General features: G+C 45.8%; 1 protein-coding gene across 4 annotated transcripts in view; it reads right to left on the reverse strand.

The window, feature by feature from the left end:
* LOC140204895 (beta-1,4-mannosyl-glycoprotein 4-beta-N-acetylglucosaminyltransferase-like) overlaps positions 1-19,867 on the reverse strand; it is an 80,426-nt gene extending 60,559 nt beyond the window's left edge. For all 4 annotated transcript variants that reach the window (XM_072271816.1, XM_072271814.1, XM_072271813.1 and 1 more), the window contains exon 1: positions 19,311-19,867. The gene's annotated coding sequence lies outside the window, so the exon portion shown is untranslated. The remainder of the gene's footprint in view (positions 1-19,310) is intronic.
* Positions 19,868-20,820: the final 953 nt, after the last annotated feature.

A 20,820-nucleotide genomic window follows, 5' to 3' on the forward strand; every position in this document is an offset into this window, starting at 1 on the left:
CAGTAATTCAGTTTTTTTCTGTCTGTTATCCTGTCTTGCATTGTACTGTTGCCACAAAGTTAACAAATATCATGACACATGCCAGTGATATTAAACCCGATTCTGATAATGAGGCAGTTCATTCCTGCATACAAGAAGACATGAACAACACAACACAGAGCTGCTAACATTTAACATAAGTGAACACATCTGAAACACCAAGATGTTCCACGAGTTACCCATGCCAAACATCGCACACCCCCGCTGTGGCAGAAGCTACCCCTCTCTCTGTCTCCCTCCCTCATTAGTGGAATGTCCCCCACTTGCCTGAGTGTGTGCAGTTCCAACGACACAGGAAATATGAAATAAAAATGCTCAGGAGGTTTAGCAGTCGGTAGAGCCAGAAGCAGGAAATGTTTGGGTCAGTGAGCAGAACTGGAAAAAGTGTGTTTGAAGCTGAAGAGAACCGGAATATTTGGTACTTAATCTCATAAAGGTGATAATACTTTAAATTGTGAGAGGATGTTTATCAGCAGGAATGTGGCAAGTAGATCAAGATCACCTCAAACAAATACGAACATCAAATTACAGATATCCGGCCCTAGCCAGCTTTGACGCTTTGGAGTGAAAGTCCCTACAAAGGGCTGTGAGAACAGCTGAGAGGATCATAGGCAGCTCCCCACCATCCATTAGGACACTTATCAGGAACACTGCGTACACAGGGCCCTTGGTATTATCAAGGATCCCACCCACTCATCCAGCATCCAGTTTGACCTTCTACCATCAGGCAGGAGACTCCGATACTAACAGTCAGGATGAGAAACAGTTTCTTCCCTCAGGCCACTAGGCTTCTGAACTCCCTGCCACATCGTATTCAAAGTGTCACTGGTTAACCTGTTCTGTACCCTACAATATTTAATATTAATGCACTTTAGTTTGTTACTTATGTGTCATTCACCTGTAGATTTTATCCTTACCTTCATAAATTATTGTGTTATGTGCTTTACACCCTGGTTGAAAGAAACATTGTCTTGTTTCTATATACACTACATGATTATGTATGTTATATATATGTATATAGTTAGCAACAATAAACTTGACTTATTGGTGTTTTCCTCTCCAAAAAATGCTGACCTGACAAGTGTCAAATTTCAGATTATTTTTGTGGCAACAGTACAGTGCAATACATAAAATTACTACAGTACTGTGCAAACAACTGTGTCCCACTCAGAAGAGTACCTTAACTTTGGAGAACTAGGCTAGGTGCTGGCGTAGGATAAAGTTAAATTACCAGAAGTGGCAAACCTGCAAATGTTTGAAAATTCCTCTTCAAACTGTTTGTATTTTAACATTAGGGGTCGCACTAGACAGGTTCAGACAGCTGGCTTTCACCCAGGCATCCTTCACGCAAACAGTCCTCACCAATAAATTCAATTATGGTTCTGCACAAGCCTAGACAATCCCAAGCAAGTCTTAGATTATACAGAAAATATGCATGATTTAAAAGCAGGAACTACCAGCAGGTGTGCTGGGGAAACATGCATTCCAAGTTATAACACCATTGGAAAGGGAACACAAAATGGTGTGTTCAATATGGAGGGATAGTGCAGAACACACCAGGACACCAGCCTTGAGGACAATCAACTGAACTTTATTGATAACACTGCTTGTACAATATGTGAACTCCTCCCATGTGGGAGCGGCTACCTGAGCAGCACAGGATTAACCCTTTAACTACCACATCTCCCTTTCTTTGGGGGGAGGGAGAGAGAAAGAAAAGCTAGGTATGTACTACTTGTCTATAGATTCGCATCTAACACTCTCCATGACCAACCGCTCAAAGCATTTCACAATGGTTGGTGCTAATGCCACCGGACGGCAGTCACTTTGGCAGGTCACTGTTGCTTTCTTTGGCACTGGAATGATGGTTGCCACTTTGAAAACTGAGGGGACAATGGACTGTACCAGAGAGATGTTGAATATATCTGTCAACTTGGCTGCACAATCTTTCAGAATTTGACGTGGTATATTATCGGGCTCCATAGCTTTGCGTGGGTTGACTCTGCTCAGGGTCTTCCTCACCTCAGTTTCAGCCAGAGAGAGGGTCTGCTCCACTGGGGGGTGAGGGGTGCCTTCCTGACCAGCACTTTGTTCTGGACATCAAACCGGGTGTAGAAGACATTCAGCCTCTCAGGGAGTGAAGCGTCCTGGTTACTGATACACAGGGCAGACTTGTAGCCTGTAATCCTCCGAATTCCCTGCCAGATGCATCCCGTGTATCGCAGAAGTGGCTGTAAATTCTCTGACAATGCTCCCATTTCACCCTCCTGACGGAACAAGAAAGCACAGTTCTTGCTTCACGAGAGCTGTGGGAACTCCTAACTTAAGGGCAGCATCACAAATCCCTCAGCCTGGCACGGACCTCTGCAGTAAGCCACGGCTTCTGATCTGCTGACACCCAGCTGCATTTCGTAACACTAACATTCTCAGTGCACTTCTCGATGTAGCTGGTCACAGAATCCACCTATTCCTCCATCTTAGCTTGGTTGCCATAGGTAGCAATCTCCCTGAACATTCTCCAGTTGGTATCATCAAAGCAGTCCTGCGGTGCAAAGATTGCCCCCTCAGGCCAGGTTTTCACCACTTTTAGAACTGGTCTGACCCATTTGATCACTGGTTTGTATGCTAGAATTAACATTACAGTTAAGTGATCTGGGAGTCCCACCAGGACTTGCACCACCAGGTTCAAGAACAGTTATTACCCCTCAACCATCAGGCCCTTGAACAAGAGGGGATAGCTACACTCATTTAAGGATTCTTATCTTGTTATTTCATGCTCATTATTTATTGCAATTTATTTATATCTGCATTTGCACAGTTTACAGCTTATAGTTCCAGATGTTCACAGTTACTGTTCTATAGATTTAGTCATAGTCATACTTTATTGATCCTGAGGGAAATTAGTTTTCATTACAGTTGTACCAACCAAGAGTAGAGTATAAATATAGCAATATAAAACCATAAATAATTAAATAGTAATATGTAAATTATGCCAGGAAATAAGTCCAGGACCAGCCTATTGGCTCAGGGTGTCTCACCCTCCAAGGGAGGAGTTGTAAAGTTTGCTGAGTATGCTCACAGAAAAAGAATCTCAGGCTTGTATGTGGTAACCTGTATGTAGTCTGGTAATAAGTTTCACTTGGAACCTTGCTCTTGATGCATATGCCACCTGTTTCCGTGAGCAGGTTTGCACCAGCACTCCCCCTAGGCCAGAGGAAGAGGCACCTGGTGAGACCTTGGTCGCTTTGCTTGGATCGAGAATGCCAGTGTTGGCGGAGGGCTTTAAGTGATGAGAATGAGTTCGCCTGTGGGGCGTCCCAGGTAAACAAGCCGGGAAAGTCCGTTCCAGGTTTGGCAGGGAAAACAAAGGCACTCCTTGTCTGAACATTCCTCCACTTCATCAGGCTTGTCACCAGCTCCACCTATGTACACATCCCACACCAGCATTCCGATCTATGGCCCCGCCATGCACCGCTGCTTTACACTTAAACTCCCTTCTCATACCAACACTGGCAAAGTCGCTGTCCTGCTGCCAACTTGGAAATACACTTTTACCAAGAGTCACTTGCTTACTTTGTCCTCCAACGGGATCCCACCACTAAGCACACCTTTCCCTCCCCACCTCTCTCTGCATTCCGCAGGGATCGCTCCCTACGCAACTCCCTTGTCCATTCGTCCCCCCCATCCGTCCCCACAGATCTCTCTCCTGGCACTTATCCGTGTAAGCGGAACAAGTGCTACACATGCCCTTACACTTCCTCCCTTACCACCATTCAGGGCCCCAAACAGTCCTTCCAGGTGAAGCAACACTTCACCTGTGAGTCGACTGGGGTGATATACTGTGTCCGGTGCTCCCGATGTGGCCTTTTATATATTGGCGAGACCCGACGCAGACTGGGAGACCGCTTTGCTGAACATCTACGCTCTGTCCGCCAGAGAAAGCAGGATCTCCCAGTGGCCACACATTTTAATTCCACATCCCATTCCCATTCTGACATGTCTATCCATGGCCTCCTCTACTGTAAAGATGAAGCCACACTCCGGTTGGAGGAACAACACCTTATATTCCGTCTGGGTAGCCTCCAACCTGATGGCATGAACATCGACTTCTCTAACTTCCGCTAAGGCCCCACCTCCCCCTCGTACCCCATCTGTTACTTATTTTTTTGCACACATTCTTTCTCTCACTCTCCTTTTTCTCTCTCTGTCCCTCTGACTATACCTCTTGCCCATCCTCTGGGTCCCCCCCCCCTTGCCTTTCTTCCCGGACCTCCTGTCCCATGATCCTCTCGTATCCCCTTTTGCCTATCACCTGTCCAGCTCTTGGCTCCATCCCTCCCCCTCCTGTCTTCTCCTATCATTTTGGATCTCCCCCTCCCCCTCTCAAATCCCTTACTCACTCTTCCTTCAGTTAGTCCTGACGAAGGGTCTCGGCCTGAAACGTCGACTGTACCTCTTCCTACAGATGCTGCCTGGCCTGCTGTGTTCACCAGCAACTTTGATGTGTGTTGCTTACTTTGTCATTTTCTGCCTGTCAGTCATCTGAAGTTCAGATACTCCTGTACCTAGCGGCACCTTACGTACAGTACATGTAAACAACATGTGCTTACAAGATAATCTTACAAAGTCTGACCCAACAATTACTTGTACATTCTGTTTATAGGATTGCTTTTATATTTATTGTGTTTTTTATGCTGCATCCGATCCGGAGAAACGATGATTTTGTTCTCTTTTACACTTGTGTACTGAGACACGGCAACAAACCATCTTGAACCTTTAGCCCTCCCTCCACCTCTTAACTGGACTGAAAACTGCCCATCAGCTCGAAGCCAGCCATAACTAGATGTCTTGTGAGAGAGATCCTACTCATTGGAATGGGATAGTTGAACGCCATCACAGTTAACAGGCTCAAAATACTTAGTCTAATTAATAATTGTCGTATTAAAATCCATTACTAAAGCTATTCTTTAAAACAAATGTTGACAAATCTAAAATCTTTTCAAATATTACTAAATCTCTCTGATCAGAGACACTTAAACAAGGAAAAGGCCCTCTGGCAGCTCCAGTGGTTCTGGTAGGTTCTGCAAGGCAGAGTCAAATGCAATCTAACCAACATTTCTACCATTTCCAATCATACTTATCTGATTCGCTCCCCGATAGTGCATCACTAACCTCAACACAAACATCGACTGTACTCCTTTCCATAGATACTGCCTGGCCTGCTGACTTCCTCCAGCATTGTGTGTGTGTTGCTTCACTAACCTTATTTTCACCACAAATTGCAGAACAATACTTCAGAATGAGAACATTTTATTACAATCAGAACTTTTAGAAAAGCTAGATCTAGTTCCTTCTATGTTCTCATGTCTTTTTACAATGCTGGTGTATGCTTTGCTCGAAGTTTTCAATTTCACCACTTCCTTTCACTGCCCATAGCATCAAGGCTGAATTTTCTTTTGGTGTATTTATTATCAGAAGAGGAGAACTCAGGTACGCTCATGCCCTCGTTATTGTGGTGGTGAGCAACCTGTTAGAACCACAAAAGTCCTTTCGCTTCTGGTACTCCTACAGTGCTGCTGGGTAAAAGATTCCACTATTTTTATAGAGACAAGGTTTTTCCAAGTCACATGCAATGCTTATTTGACCTGGAGCCAACACGTAATGATGCTCTTTGTCCTGCTTGGATGAGTTTGGAAGCTGCAGTCAGAGAGACCAGTGGAGGTAATTGTACTGCATTTTGAAGACAACCAAAATCAGTTACAATTCCACGATGTTGGTATAAGCTCCAACAGCTCGTCTGTGACTAATATTGAACAGACAATACAGAGGTAATACACACATTATGCTAGAAGAACTCAGCAGGCCAGGCAGCATCTATGGAAAAGAGTTAACAGTCGACATTTCAGGACGAGACCCTTCATCAGAACAGGTTAAAAAAAAATGAGAAGTCAGAGTAAGAAGATGGAGGGGGGGAAGAGGAGGAGGTACAAGGCAGTAGGTGATAGGTGAATCTGGGAGGGGGGAGAGGTGAAGTTAAGAGCTGGAAAGTCGATTGGTGAAAGCAATAAAGTAATTTGAAGACTGTCAAATCATTGACAATTACAATTCCATGATGTTGGTTATAAACTCTAACTTAATCTGTGACTAATACTGAACAGACAATATGGAAGCCTTCAGCTGGCTCGAAAGCCCAAAAGTCTCTGAGGAATAGGGTATCTGCAACTACTCCCATGGCAATCTTCTAACCCCAGTATCCCTCATATAACCCCCGAATACTGAAAAACACGTCGATTTAGGGAAAATACCTCATAGCTGCGCAGTATCCACCCAGCGCAGTGGAGAATACAGTACATACAAAATAACCATGGGAATTACTGAGGTCCAGTCTGCACAGAAGCTAACGTTCAAACAGAATACCAATCCTAGCTGGTTACCGCGAGGTGAAGTATTCATTCCGACATCAGTCCATTATTATGACTTCACAACCCATCTGTGATATCACACCTCACCAGACAGAACACATTCTTTGCTAAGGGTTGCTATGCATTTTCAGAATCAGATTTACTGCCACAGGCAGATGTCGTGAAAGTTGTTGTTTTGTCTGCAGGCATAACAAATCACAGGTAGACCACCACAAGTCCGGAATTGGGGTTGGATCGTGATTTTGCTGAATCACAGGTGGTTAGGTTAATAGGGCAACATAACGCAGTTTTGTCTACCTTGTAGACCTGCTCGGGACTTACATTTTCAATCAGCAACTAACTTAGCAAATTCATCAACAAACCCTGCAGCTACTTCCTTGTCTGCTGGCCGTTTTCCACCACACACTGCATGAAATTTCACACCAAGTCGCAGCTTGAAACACTGAAGCCACCCTTTATCGCAATCATACTCATAATCCAGTCCTAATTCTTCGTGAAATAATTTTGCTTGTTCCTTCACTACCTCTCCTGACAGTCTACACCTTCACTGATACGGAGCTTAAACAACTTTACAAGAACTTTATCTAGTTGCGAACATCTTCCATCTTCATAGTTTTCCTTGTGCATGTTTTTTTATTTGCTGTCTGTACCGTATAGCCTACAGTATAATAAGGGGCTACTTTACGTTGTAGTAACACGTTGTTGGATGCACTATTAGGTGCATATTGAGCATGCGGCATTAGGCGTGTATTGATCTGTACGTGTGTGCCAAGTTCGGTTTCTGCCAGTAAAGAAACATGAACCTTAACTCCCGTCTCCAGCGTTTTTATTAATAGTATTATTGTATAACCAGGCCACATACACACTGTCAAAGAACCGGAGCAACTTTTGTTTCTTTATTCATAAACTTCTCCCTGGTGGGAGGAGAAGATGGCGGCGCGACGCAGCTCGCAGTGGCCACTCCGGTGGTGACATCTGTTATTTGTCAAGTAGGGTGCCATTCTACATAAAACGTTGTCATAGAAAAGCAGCACCCAAAGTTCCTCATCACCCTGGCCATGCTCTCTTTTCACTGCTGCCATCAGGTACAAGGTACAAGTGCCTGAAGACAGACACCAGGTTCAAGAACAGTTACCACCTCTCAATCAACAGGCTCTTGCAACAAAAGAGGATAACTATACTCATCTATTGAGATGCTCCCACGACCAAAGATCTTTTTAAGGACTCTTTACTCTGTTATTTCATGTTTTCATTATTGATTCATATCCTCACAGTTTGTTGTCTTCTGCACTCTACTGGCTCCTTCATTGATCCTGTTTACAGTTACTATTCAATAGATTAGCTGGGTATGCCCACAGGAAAAAGAATCCCAGGGTTGTGTGTGGTGACATGTATGTACTCTGGTAATAAATTTTACTCTGAACTTTGAACAAACAATCTGGAGATTTCTGCCTTAGAAATGTTAAGAATGAAGGGAAGAAATGAACTGAAAACAAAACTAATTACTACAGACATATGTGAACGTGCAGATGTTTGCCAACTATGGAATAAGACAACCACATGGGAACATAATGTCATCATTCTCTTCCTCAAAAAGTGGATGGCCTGGATATTTGATACTTGTGGATACAAATTATCCAGGAAGGATAGCGTACAATGAGTTAGCAATGTTGATTCGGCAGAATATTACTGTGCTGGAGACATGTTTAAGTCTAGAAGTAACAGAAACACTAACACAGCTGGGTGTATTTTTACAGGTCACTAAACAAATTATGTTTGTACAAGGAAATACAGAATCTAGAGTGGCTATAAAATGGGGGTTTTAATTACATTATGTAAGCTGAGACAATATTGATATTATTTCTGTGTCCAGAAATATATTTCTGTTGAAGGAAGGAGGCACACACACAGACACAGGCGCGCACACACACGATGCTGGAGGAACTCAGCAGGCTAGGCAACATCTAAGGAAGTGTAAACAGTTGACATTTCGGGCCGAGGCCCTTCATTAGGGCTGGAAAGGAAGAGAAGGAAGAGTAAGGTGCGGGGGGGGGGGGAGGAGAGGAGAAAGAAGTAGAACATGTGCAGGGGAGGGGTGAAGTAAAGACCTGGGAAGTCAATTGGCAAAAGAGATAAAGTGCTGGAGAATGGGGAATCTGATAGGAGCGGACACAAGACCATGGAAGAAAGAGAAGGGGGAGGAACACCAGAGGGATGTGGTGAGCAGGTAGGGACATAAGGTGAGAGAGGGGAAACAGGAAATGGGGAATGGTGAAGAAGGAAGCATTGCTGGATCTAGTTCTGGGAAAGAGCTGGGTCAAGTGCACCAACTTTCATCAGGAAATCATTCAGGAAATAGTGATCACAACATCATAAAATTGATGTTAGCTAAAAAGAATCATTAACCTAATTAATTGGAAAGCCAGTTTCTGTGGTTGAGTGTGAATCTAGCATCATGCTCACTGCAGACACTGTGGACCCATTCCTGTGCTGCAATGTTCAATGTTCCTCTGTATATTGAGCCAATCTTTCTCAGTGTCTACAATTTCACCTATGTTCATACCATCAGCGAACGTATCGTACTATAGACACATACACATGGCAAGCAAAGATCCCAGCACCGATCCCTACGATAGGCCACCCGTTACAGAGTTTGGTCAGGAAAACAACCCAACGCCACTACTTTTGGAGACACTGGATACATTTTTTAAAAAATTGATCCCATGGAGAAAAGTTTGGTGTACTGGGCAACAGAATGGGATAGGATCAACTCTAAGGTGCTGAAGGAGGTAGAATGGAAATCATAGAATAGGGCACCAACCATAATCTTTTGATGGTGTTTAGATATGGGAATGAGGTGTGAGGGAGGGGAGGGGGTGGGAAAGAGCTCTGGAGCGTTCAGGAGGGAAGTAAGACTAACCCCAGCAAATACAGGCCAGTCATTTTAACCTCAGGATGGGGAACGCTGTTGGAAAATACTGATTAAAAACAGGATTAACAGACACCTGGAGCAAAACTGATTAATTAAGACAAAAACCAGTACTTAATTGTTTAGGGAAAATCATGTTGAACCAATTTGCCTATTTTTTTGATGAGGTAGCCAATGGACGAGGGCAATACATTCAATGTGGTGTAGATGGACTTCCAATGCTTTTGACAAGGTGTAACTTAACAAGGTTCTGAGCTAAATTGATGAGCTGATAGCATGCTTATAAAGTTGGCTGAAGAACTATAATGTTCAAAGTAAATATATTAAAGTACATACTGTATATGTCACCATATACAATCCTGAGATTCATTTTCTTGTGGGCATACTCAATAAATATATAGAATAATAACGATATCAGAATCAGTAAAAGATTGCCCAACCAGAGTGCAGAAGACAAAAACTGTGCAAATGCAAAAAGAAAAAAAAATAACGTAAATAGTTAAGTAATAAATATTGAGAACATGAGATGGAATGTTGTAGTGGATGTTTCTTTTGAGGGGGAGGGGGACAGAGATTTGTCAAATTGCTTTTTCCAATTTATTTTAATAACTCCATTAAGATCAATCCCAGACTATTTAATCTTTCCTTACAACCTCCTCATTATAAGACAATAAGAGGCATATTAGAGTGGACATCTGACAACTATTTTTCCCCAGGGCGGAAATGGCAAGTATGAGAAAGCATAACTTTAAGTTAGTTGGAGGAAAATACAGCAGGGGGGGGCAGGATATTAGAGCTTTTTTTTACACACAGAGAATGGTATGTGCATGGAAAGCACTGCCAAGGGTGGAGGGAGGGGGCAGATACATTGGGGGCAATTAAGAGACTCTTACAAAGGCACGTGAATTTAAAAAAAATCCGGGTGGCAACGTAGCATAGCAGTTAACATAATACATTTTAGCATCAGCATTTCCAGGTTGAATTCTTACTGCTGTCTGTAAGGAGTGGGTTCCCTTCGGGTACTCCAACTCCCTCTTACATTCCAAAGACGTAAAGATTAGGGTTGGTTAAGTTGTGTATGCTATGTTGGCACTGAAAACATGGCATACTTGTGGGCTGCCCCCAGCACATCCTCGGACTATGTTGGTTCTTAATGCAAACAACACATTTCTCTGGATGATTTGATGTACGTGTAAAAAAATAAAGATAATGTTTGCTCGTTAAAAATGGAGGGCTTTGTGGGCAGGAAGCACTGGATTGATCTTGGAGTCGGTTAAAAGTTGGCACAACATTGTGGGCCAAAGGGCCTGTACTGAGGTGTATTGTAATGCGTTGAACAACGTATTGTGAACTGTGAAACGGACAGTGATAAATTGCAATAAGATATTCGCAGGCTGGTGGAATGGGCAGGCACGTGGCAGATACAGTTTAATGCCAAGTAATGTGAGGCGATGCATTTTGGTGGGAGGAATGCAGAAAGGAAATAGTGAAGGCAGGAAGCCGCTGTACAAGGGGTGCAGGCAACTCGGGGTACATGGAAGTGTCAGAAAAGGTTTAGAAAGAGGAATGCATAATTCTGGGATTTATCATTAACGTCAGAGATAAAAGCACAGAAGTTGCGCTGAACTAGCTCCGCCTCAGCTGAAGTTCCATGTACAACTGTGACTGAATGATGCGAAGGCATTAGAGGAACTAGGGAAGATTTGTGGGGAAAACAGCTAGGGCAAGGAATCGCATTTACAAGAGATTAGAGGCTAGGACTTCTTTCTTTGAAAAGACTAAGGGGAGAAGACTGGCAGGCTGCAATCATCGTGAGGAGTTGCTTGTTTGGCTAAGGCAACAGAAGGTTTGAAAAAAAAAAGCTCGGGGCCTTTCGGTGGGCTGCTATCATAATGATCTCTGAGGCCTAGATAGGGTGGACATTTCCTATAGCGAGGGAGTCTTTGACCAGAGGGCACAACCTCAGTATAGAGCACGTCCATTTGGAACAGAGATGAGGAATTTCCTTAGCCAAAGTGAATCTGTGGAATTCGTTGTCATAAACAGCTATGGTGGCCAAGACACTGGGTATATTTAAAGAGGAGGTTGACAGGTTCTTGATTAGTCAGGGACATCAAAGGTTACAGGGAGAAGACGGAGAATGGGGCTGATGGGCTGAATGGCCTAATTCTGCTCTTATGTCCTATGGAAAATTGACAAAGTAATGAAACAATGGGTAGTGTAAACAGAGGGTAAAACATCACAACACAATACAGGCCCTTTGGCCCACAATGTTGTGCTAACCTTTCAACCTGCTCTAGGATCAATCAAACCTTTCCATCCTATAAAGCCTTCCAATTTTCTGTCATCCATGTGCTCATCTAAGAGTCTCTTAAATGCTCCTAAATATATCTGCCTTAATGGGAGGCCATACCCGTTGGTGAAACAATTGAGGACTAGAGTTTAAAAACAAATAAAAGGGAAGACAACTAACGATGAAATAAAGAAAAACTCTGATGAAACATGCAGCTGAAATCTGTATTGCAGTGTCTGCAGATGCTAAAGGGAGATTCTGTTTTGGTGTAAAAGGAAATTGCAGAAAGGTGTAGTGCAGAAAAATGTGCTAGGCTGCAGAGAGCAGGTTGGCTCTGAAAGAAAACTGGCATAGACACAATGAATGGCCTCCTTCCTTGCCGTAGAATTTCATGATTCCAAGAGTTCTAGAGCATGGAATAAAAAGAGCAAAAATCGCCAAAGCAGCCGTAAAAGAAATCAGAGGAACTTAAAAAAACCCAAGTCAAACTTGGAGGAGAATCTAAAGCAGGAAAAGAAGCTGCTTTGCCTTGATAGACTAGAATGGTATAGCAATCCACTGGACCAAACAGAATGTAGACCCATTCAGGTGGCAGCAAATGAGGTGATGTCTATTATATCAGGATCTGCTCTATTGATGAGACACAAACCCAGACACCCATTAAGGACCCAAACTCAAGAGCCGAGGGAAGGTGAGGATGGGGTTGCCGGGGAGCTGCACATACAGCTCTTGGACAAGAAAGGGAAATTAGGTATTGAAAGATTGGTTTGGACTCTGCCAAAGACCTTTACTCCTCAGCTACTGACTCTAATCCTCACCTTCCAGACAACACTCTCAGACTCCATCCTGAGCACTGCTGGGGGAAGGGGGACTTACCTCTGGCACTGAGCCCAGCCCTGTGGCTCAGAAGGGCAGGGAACTGAAGAGAATGGCAACAGTAATAGGGGATTCTATAGTTGTTGGGGGGGGGGGTGCAGATAGGCAATTCCATGGGCACTAGGAAGAAACACAGATGGTAGTTTGCTTGCCAGGTGCCAGGGTCTGCAATGTTTTTGAAAGCGTCCACAATATCCTGAAAAGGGAGGGTGAGCAGCCCGAGAAGGTCGTCCGCAAACAAAATACAGGGAGTTAGGAGGGAAGCTGAGAAGCAGGACCTCAAGGGTAGTAATCTCGGCATTGCTGCCTGTGCTACGCAACAGTGAGGACAGGAGCAGAATGAGGTGGCTTGGCTGAAGAATTGGAGTGGGGGCAGGTGGGACCTGTATAAAAGGGATGGGTTGGACTTGAATCCGAGGGGGGACCAATATTCTTGTGGGCAGATTTACTAGAACTGTTGGGAGTGATTTAAACTCATACCAGGTTGGTGCCGGATCACAAGAGAGGGAATTTGTTGAATGTCTATGAGATGGCTTTTTAGAGCAGATTATGCTCAAGTCTACTAAGGGAAAACTATGTTAGATTGGGTTTTGTGCAATAACCCAGATCTTATTAGGGAGCTTAACGTAAAGGAACCCTCAGAAGGAAGTGATCACAATAGGATTGAATTATACTGCAGTTTGGGAGGGAGAAGCATAAGTCACATGTATCATTATTGCAATGGAATAAAGGGAATTACAGAGGCATGACAGAGGAGCTTGCCCAGGTGAATTGGAGGGGGATACTGGCAGGAATGACAGTAGAGTAGAGATGGCCGAAGATTCTGGGAATAGTTCACAAGGCGCAGATTAGACATGTCCCACAGGAGTTCTCAAATGGCAGGGGTAGGCAACCGTGGATGACAAGGGAAGTTAAGGACTCCATAAAAGCCAAGGAAAGGGCATATAAAGTAGCAAAAGTGAGTGGGAAGTCAGATGATTGGGAAGTTTTTAAAGTTCAACGAAAGCCAATCAAAAAAGCTATAGACGGAGTCCATAGAGGGGAAGCTAGTTTCTGCGATGTGCTAAACTGCGTCCACAACCCTGACATTTCTTACGGTCACGTGTTGAACAGTTGTCATACTAAGCAGTTATGCATCCAGACAATGCTTTCCAATGGCACATCCATTAAAATATGACAAGGATCAAACAGGGGCATACCTCCTGAGGAAGTAGAGGCATTAGTGAGCTTTCTCGGCCGCAACATCAACGTGGTTGGGCCAGGAAGGGCTACTGATGATGCTCATATCTTGGAACCTGAAGTTCTCAATCCCAATACTGCTGATGTTGACAAGGCCATGTGGACTGCACTCCCCACCCCTCCCTGCACGCTTTCTGAAGTCAATGACCAGCTCCTTTGTTGAGACTGAAGACACGGTTGTTGTCATACCATGTCACTACCAGGGGTGGCGAACCTGTGGCACGTGCAAAACTTGCGTTAGCATGCAGTGACACCACTCGATTCTTTAAAACGCACCGTAATAAAAAAGATGCTGCGTAGTGATTATCTTTGATGCCAAATGAGGCAGGGAATTATTTTTAGAACCCAAGAACAGTGAAACGTTTTCACAGGAAAGTTCTCACGCCAGCTTGGTGTCAGATAAAAGGTTACGAGAACACCTCACATCGGATGATACGTTTTGGAATTCGCACAGACCTGGTGTACACATCAGTACATACTTGGTTAGTAAACAGTTGGACCAGTTGCCCTTGCCTTCGCTCTGCTTATGTGTTTTTCTTGCTGTTTGTGAGTGAACTCTGGATCATGACGATAAATACATGTAGTTTAACACCACCATGAATATTCGCGCAAGTTGTCCCCCCCCACCCCGTGATGAACTTGGTCAAGTCTAATTACAGGAGTAGACTTAATGATGAAACAACTTCTATGTGCATAGCTCTCAAAACAACCAAATACAAGCCAGCTATAAATTATTTGTCATTGTCAATACACAATAAAAGCCTCACTGAGAACATGTCTGTTGTGCATTTAATACTTTAGTAATGTTTGAGTAACCTTGTAAATATATTGGTTGATTAAGCATTCTTGTTTAAGTGATTCATTAGGGGTTATAAACAAGGAGAATTCCATATGTCATCACACTACCGCAGACCACAACCCACTGAAAGTAAATTGGAAGTTAGACCCACATTTTGGATTCCTGTGTTTTTCTTTTAATTAGTTTAATGTGTTTAAGTTGGCTTAATGTTCTCAATGTGTATTTTTATTTTCTCGATCTTTTATTAATGTGAAAAGCTTATAATTTCATATTCACAATTTTTATTTTGTAAGACGCAAGACACAGGAGTAGGATCAGGCCATTTGGCCCATTGAGTCTGCTCTGCCATTCAATCATGGCTGATTTACTATCCCTCTCAACCCCTTTTTCCTGCCTTTTCCCTGTAACCATTGACTAACCCTTACTAATCAAGATCATACTACCTCTGCTTTAAATATACCCAATGACTTTGCCTCCACAGCCATCTGTGCAATGAATTTTACAGATTCACCATCCTCTGGCTAAAGAAATTCCTCCTCATCTCTGTTCTAAAAGGACATCCTTCTTTTCTGAGGCTGTGTCCTCTGGTCCTAGACTCCCTTATGTGAAGTACAATACTATTTAGAAGTGATGTTATTTTTCAATTGTCTTTTTAAAATATTAATAATTTTTTAAGTTTTTGAAAATGCCTCATTTATTTCAATCTCTTTTGTACTTTTATTCATAGTAAAACAGTGAATACACATAAATAAGACAAGACTCATACTTTTCCCTTTAAAAAGTCCATAATTATTGTTACTAATTCACTAACCTATGATAATCTCTACTCAGAATTATTACGGCATTCAAGAGAATTGTTTTTGATTATTGACACTTTGGGCGGGCCCTCTCGAAAAAGGTTCCCACCCTTGCACTAGGTTATTTCTTTCCTGTGTTCTGGGTCTTATATTTAAAACAGGCCCCAGGTTGTTCAACAGACCTATGGAAAGTATTAAAACTTGCCTTCTCACATATGACTGACTGTCACCCAAAGGACAGCATTCAACCTCGGCAGCCCTTGCACGTCAAACAAATTTTTTCACTTGCCGCTGGTACATATGAAAATGAGAAACTAATTCTCAGGACTGAAAAGGAAGGGGACAGTCCTGATGAAACCCTGAAAAGAATGGGGCAGTCCCAACGATGGGTTTCAGCCCAAAACATCCATTGTTTATGCCCCTCCTTTGATGCAGCCTGACCTGCTAAGATTCTCTGGAATTTGTGCGTTCTGCCCAAGATTTCCTGCGTCTGCAGAATCTCATGTCTACCTTGCAAATTTCTCTTTCCAACAACTTCCTATTATATACACATATAGATGAATTCACACATTTACAAATTCCAAGAACATTATAACGTGGTCTGTTTAAAAATATTCCCGTTACCTTCTTGTCTTTTTGTCAATGACTTTAAATCTCTGTCCTCTCGTCACCATTTCTTCTAGGTACTGGAAGCAGTTTCTTGCTTAGCCTTTCAAAATACTCCAGGACTTTGAAAACCACTCTTAAATTTCCCCCTGGCTATCTCCACTCTGACAAGGACTAGCGGTGTTATTGCAGGATAACTGCTCTCGTCCACCTATTCTATGAGCAGATGGATACTCGGAGCAGGACAATGTCCCAGTGATTGTCCTGGGGCCCCTGGGTGCTCGGAACAGGATGATGTCCAGTGTTTTTTCAGGGGGTCCCCAAGCTGTTCCCCAACTACCCATATACCTGCTTTCACTGCAGTAAGCCGCCTAGGCATCCAGCCCAATGCCTTGGCAACCTTTCTGAAGTGCAGTGCCCCAACATGGACACAACTCCAGCAAAGGTCTAATTACTGACTTTGTAAAAAGTTGCATATGAATTACTTGTTTCACAAACAGAACCAAGCAGAATGAAAATACAGCTTACAATACCCCTGATATCTGTGGCTCAGCTGACTGGAGTTACTTCCAAAATGCATCAGTTCCCTCTTAATCCTGTATTAGGGCAAGAGGGTGGAGTTAGGTCTCTACCAAAGGAGGTGTAAGGTGCTCCTTCCCTCCGCTAGCCTGCAGGTCACCCTTGTGTAGGGTAAAGCATCTGCTTAGCCCCTCCCTCCCCAATTAGGGTCACATGAAGCCAAAGGAGCAGGTGGTGCATAACACAAATCCTGTTTAATGCCAGGCAGACAATCTCTGAAGAGTATTGATAATGGCTGGGGTCACCCATCTTGTAAACACACTGCCCAGAAGGCAAACCACTTCTGCAGAAAAATTTGCCAAGAACAATCACAGTTGTAGAAAAGACCATAATCGTCCACGTCATACGATATGACATGGCACATGACGAGCGATCCTGTATTAAGTTTCACCTATCACTTCATCAGGCCTTGCCCTTCCAAGGTCAGTTAGCAATCACCTTTTCCAAACGTGAGAGAACATTGCTTAGATTAATAAGATTCATCCACCTCTCCAGCCAAATATAACTACGGCTTCCAAGCACTTGGGTAATTACTGATGAGAGCTGGCTTTAGATAGAGATTAGTATTCACCTGTCACTCTATGGACAATAGATTGGCTTTTTCTTATTGGTATAGGGCAGGCCCAAGAATTGCAGAGTCTTAGCCCCAAATCTGGGAACTGCATCTCTCCAGAACTGGAACACAACGCCCAGTAGACACACTTGCACCAAACACACCTTTTACTCACCGAGCAAGCTGAGAGCATTCACACCAGGCACAAGGAGCATTCCTAAACACAGCAACTCATTCTAGGAGTAAGGGCAATAGCCATGGGAATAAAATCAGGAAATATCTGACAATTGGACCGTGTTGGGTGGGTGAGATGTTGAAATTGGCTGTAATCACCAAGGGAGAGTCTCCAGGTACAGTTTGGCCACCTCGGCACGAGCGACAAACATACAAAGAGAGGCAGATGAATTAGGGAAGGTGTGGTGGTTGGGTGGAGGAGAGAAGTGGTGAGGGGGGAGGGGGGGAGGAGGGGAGGAGAGGAGTAGGGGGAGTGAGGAGGGGAGTAGAGGGGGGAGGGAGGAGGGGAGTAGAGGGGGGAGGGAGGAGGGGAAGGGGCCAGGGAGAAAGAGTGGAGTGGAAGGGGGGAGGAGAGGGGAGGGGGGAAGGTGAAGAGGGGTGGGGAGAGGGGAGGGAAGAGGGAAGAGGGGGGAGGGGGGAGGGAAGAGGGAAGAGGGAAGAGGGAAGAGGGAAGAGGGAAGAGGGAAGAGGGAAGAGGGGGGAGGGGGGAGGGGGGAGGGGGGAGGGGGGAGGGGGGAGGGGGGAGGGGGGAGGGGGGAGGGGGGAGGGGGGAGGGGGGAGGGAAGAGGGGGGAGGGAAGAGGGGGGAGGGAGGAGGGGGGAGGGGGGAGGGGGGAGGGGGGAGGGGGGAGGGGGGAGGGAAGAGGGGGGAGGGAAGAGGGGGGAGGGAAGAGGGGCGGGGAGGGGTGGAGGGGCGGGGAGGGGTGGAGGGGCGGGGAGGGGTGAGAAGAGGGGAGGGGAGGGGTGAGAAGAGGGGAGGGGAGGGGTGAGAAGAGGGGAGGGGAGGGGTGAGAAGAGGGGAGGGGAGGGGTGAGAAGAGGGGAGGGGAGGGGTGAAAAGAGGGGAGGTGAGGGGTGAAAAGAGGGGAGGTGAGGGGTGAAAAGAGGGGAGGTGAGGGGTGAGAAGAGGGGAGGTGAGGGGTGAGAAGAGGGGAGGTGAGGGGTGAGAAGAGGGGAGGTGAGGGGTGAAAAGAGGGGAGGTGAGGGGTGAAAAGAGGGGAGGTGAGGGGTGAGAAGAGGGGAGGTGAGGGGTGAAAAGAGGGGAGGTGAGGGGTGAAAAGAGGGGAGGTGAGGGGTGAAAAGAGGGGAGGTGAGGGGTGAGAAGAGGGGAGGTGAGGGGTGAGAAGAGGGGAGGTGAGGGGTGAAAAGAGGGGAGGTGAGGGGTGAAAAGAGGGGAGGTGAGGGGTGAGAAGAGGGGAGGTGAGGGGTGAGAAGAGGGGAGGTGAGGGGTGAGAAGAGGGGAGGTGAGGGGTGAGAAGAGGGGAGGTGAGGGGTGAAAAGAGGGGAGGTGAGGGGTGAAAAGAGGGGAGGTGAGGGGTGAAAAGAGGGGAGGTGAGGGGTGAAAAGAGGGGAGGGGAGGGGAGGGGTGAAAAGAGGGGAGGTGAGGGGTGAAAAGAGGGGAGGTGAGGGGTGAAGAGGGGAGGTGAGGGGTGAAGAGGGGAGGTGAGGGGTGAAGAGGGGAGGTGAGGGGTGAAAAGAGGGGAGGTGAGAGGTGAAAAGAGGGGAGGTGAGGGGTGAAAAGAGGGGAGGTGAGGGGTGAAAAGAGGGGAGGTGAGGGGTGAAAAGAGGGGAGGTGAGGGGTGAAAAGAGGGGAGGTGAGGGGTGAAAAGAGGGGAGGTGAGGGGTGAAAAGAGGGGAGGTGAGGGGTGAAAAGAGGGGAGGTGAGGGGTGAAAAGAGGGGAGGTGAGGGGATATTGTTAGCCTGTGGCCGGAGAGGGAAAGGGGAGGTTGCCGGACCCTTGACCTGGTGGCTGGTACTCGGGCGGGATGACCATCTCGGTGCGGGGAAGTGGGAAGAGGGGCGGTTCGGGGAGGAAGGGTGGGCCGGCCTGGTCGCCCCTACCGAGGTGGATGGTCCTAGGCCCGGGACGTGCTGATGCAGGGGCCGGGGTGGAGGAGGACGCCGGCTCGGGAATCCGCAGCAGCCCCTTCGCTCGATCACTCACCCATCGCCCGCTGCCGCCGGCCCACTCCGGCCCGGCTCCGTGCCCGCTCCAGTCCCCGGTGCCGGTCCGCAGCCTCTGCCGGCGCCGGCGCCGCCTCTCGCTGAATCGGGCCGGGTGCGGAGGGAGGGCGAGAGCGAGAGAGAGACCCCCGCCCCTTAAAGGGCCCGCTCCCCTGCCGCACCGCCGCCCCTGGCCAGCGGCAGGACCCCAGACAGCTCTCCCTCCGGCTGCACAGTCCTCCCCTCTGGCAACCGCGCCGGGAGACGGGCAGGCGATGTTCAGCGGCTCTGATGGCGGCCGTGGAGCGAGCAGGCGACAATAACCTTGCAGGCGGTATCTCCTCGTACCAAACAGGAAAGACAAGGCAACTGTCTGTCCGTATCTCGTTTTGCGGCGGTTGGCATCCAGCTTAATGGTGCATTACCGCCACCCTCAGCTCCAGAATGTGCACTGGACGTACATTCTAAACCCCTTCACCCAGTCTCACACACGCAAACCTACACTTCACCCTCCCATCTTTGACCATCCTAGTATCCTATTCCTGTTTATTCGTCATATTCTATAAAAAAAAACCCCTGCACCCCTTAAAAATGCTAAAAATACCCGGACTTGTGCTCTCTCACCCATGCCCAGCAACCCTTTTAATGTGAATTCCTGCACCCCCAACTCTCTTAATTTATTTCTCATCATCTCTCTCTGTATCCCATACTTCCTGCAACTCAGAACTACATGTTCTACTGACTCCTCTTCCTGACATTCCTCACACAATCCTGTCTGGTGTTTCCCTATCATTTTCAATGTTTTCTTTAATGCACAATACCCCAGCCTTAACCTAGTCCGCACAATTTCCTCTCTTCTGTTTCCATTACCTACCCTACTGACTGCAACAGTCTTTTGTATTTGATATAAATGCCTCCCTTTCCCCTCCCTGTCCCATCTTTCTTGCCACATTCGGTTGACTTTTTCCCAGATTACACACTTAACCTCTGCTTTACTGATACTAATGTGCATTTCTACATTTTCTTTCTTTAACGCCCTCTTTGCCAACTCATCCACCCTCTCATTCCCCTTCACCCCTACATGTGCTGGAACCCATAGAAATTTTACCTGACCTCCCTGATTCGCAGTTCTTGTAACTAACTGAAGGACTTCATAAAGTACATCTTGCCGACTGTTTGTGTGAAAAGACCTTAAACTTGCTAGAACTGAGGATGAATCTGAACATATCAATGCTTTGACTTGTCTGGCTTTCTGCACCTATTGCAACGCAACCAACACCGCCAGCATCTCCACTGTAAACACTCCTAACTTATTAGATGTTCTTCTGCTGATTCCAATTTCTTTTGCTGGTATGACCAACCCAAATCCTGTCACTCCTGTTGCAGGTTCCTTCGCACCATCCGTATAAATGTGAGTATAATCGCTATACTTTTCCATCACATGACAGTTAAATGCATTTACCAAATCTGTTTTATATCTTTCTTTCCTTTTTACCTCTAACAAATGCCAG

The sequence above is a fragment of the Mobula birostris genome, chromosome 11 (assembly GCF_030028105.1).
Source record: "Mobula birostris isolate sMobBir1 chromosome 11, sMobBir1.hap1, whole genome shotgun sequence".
Lineage (NCBI taxonomy): Eukaryota > Metazoa > Chordata > Chondrichthyes > Myliobatiformes > Myliobatidae > Mobula > Mobula birostris.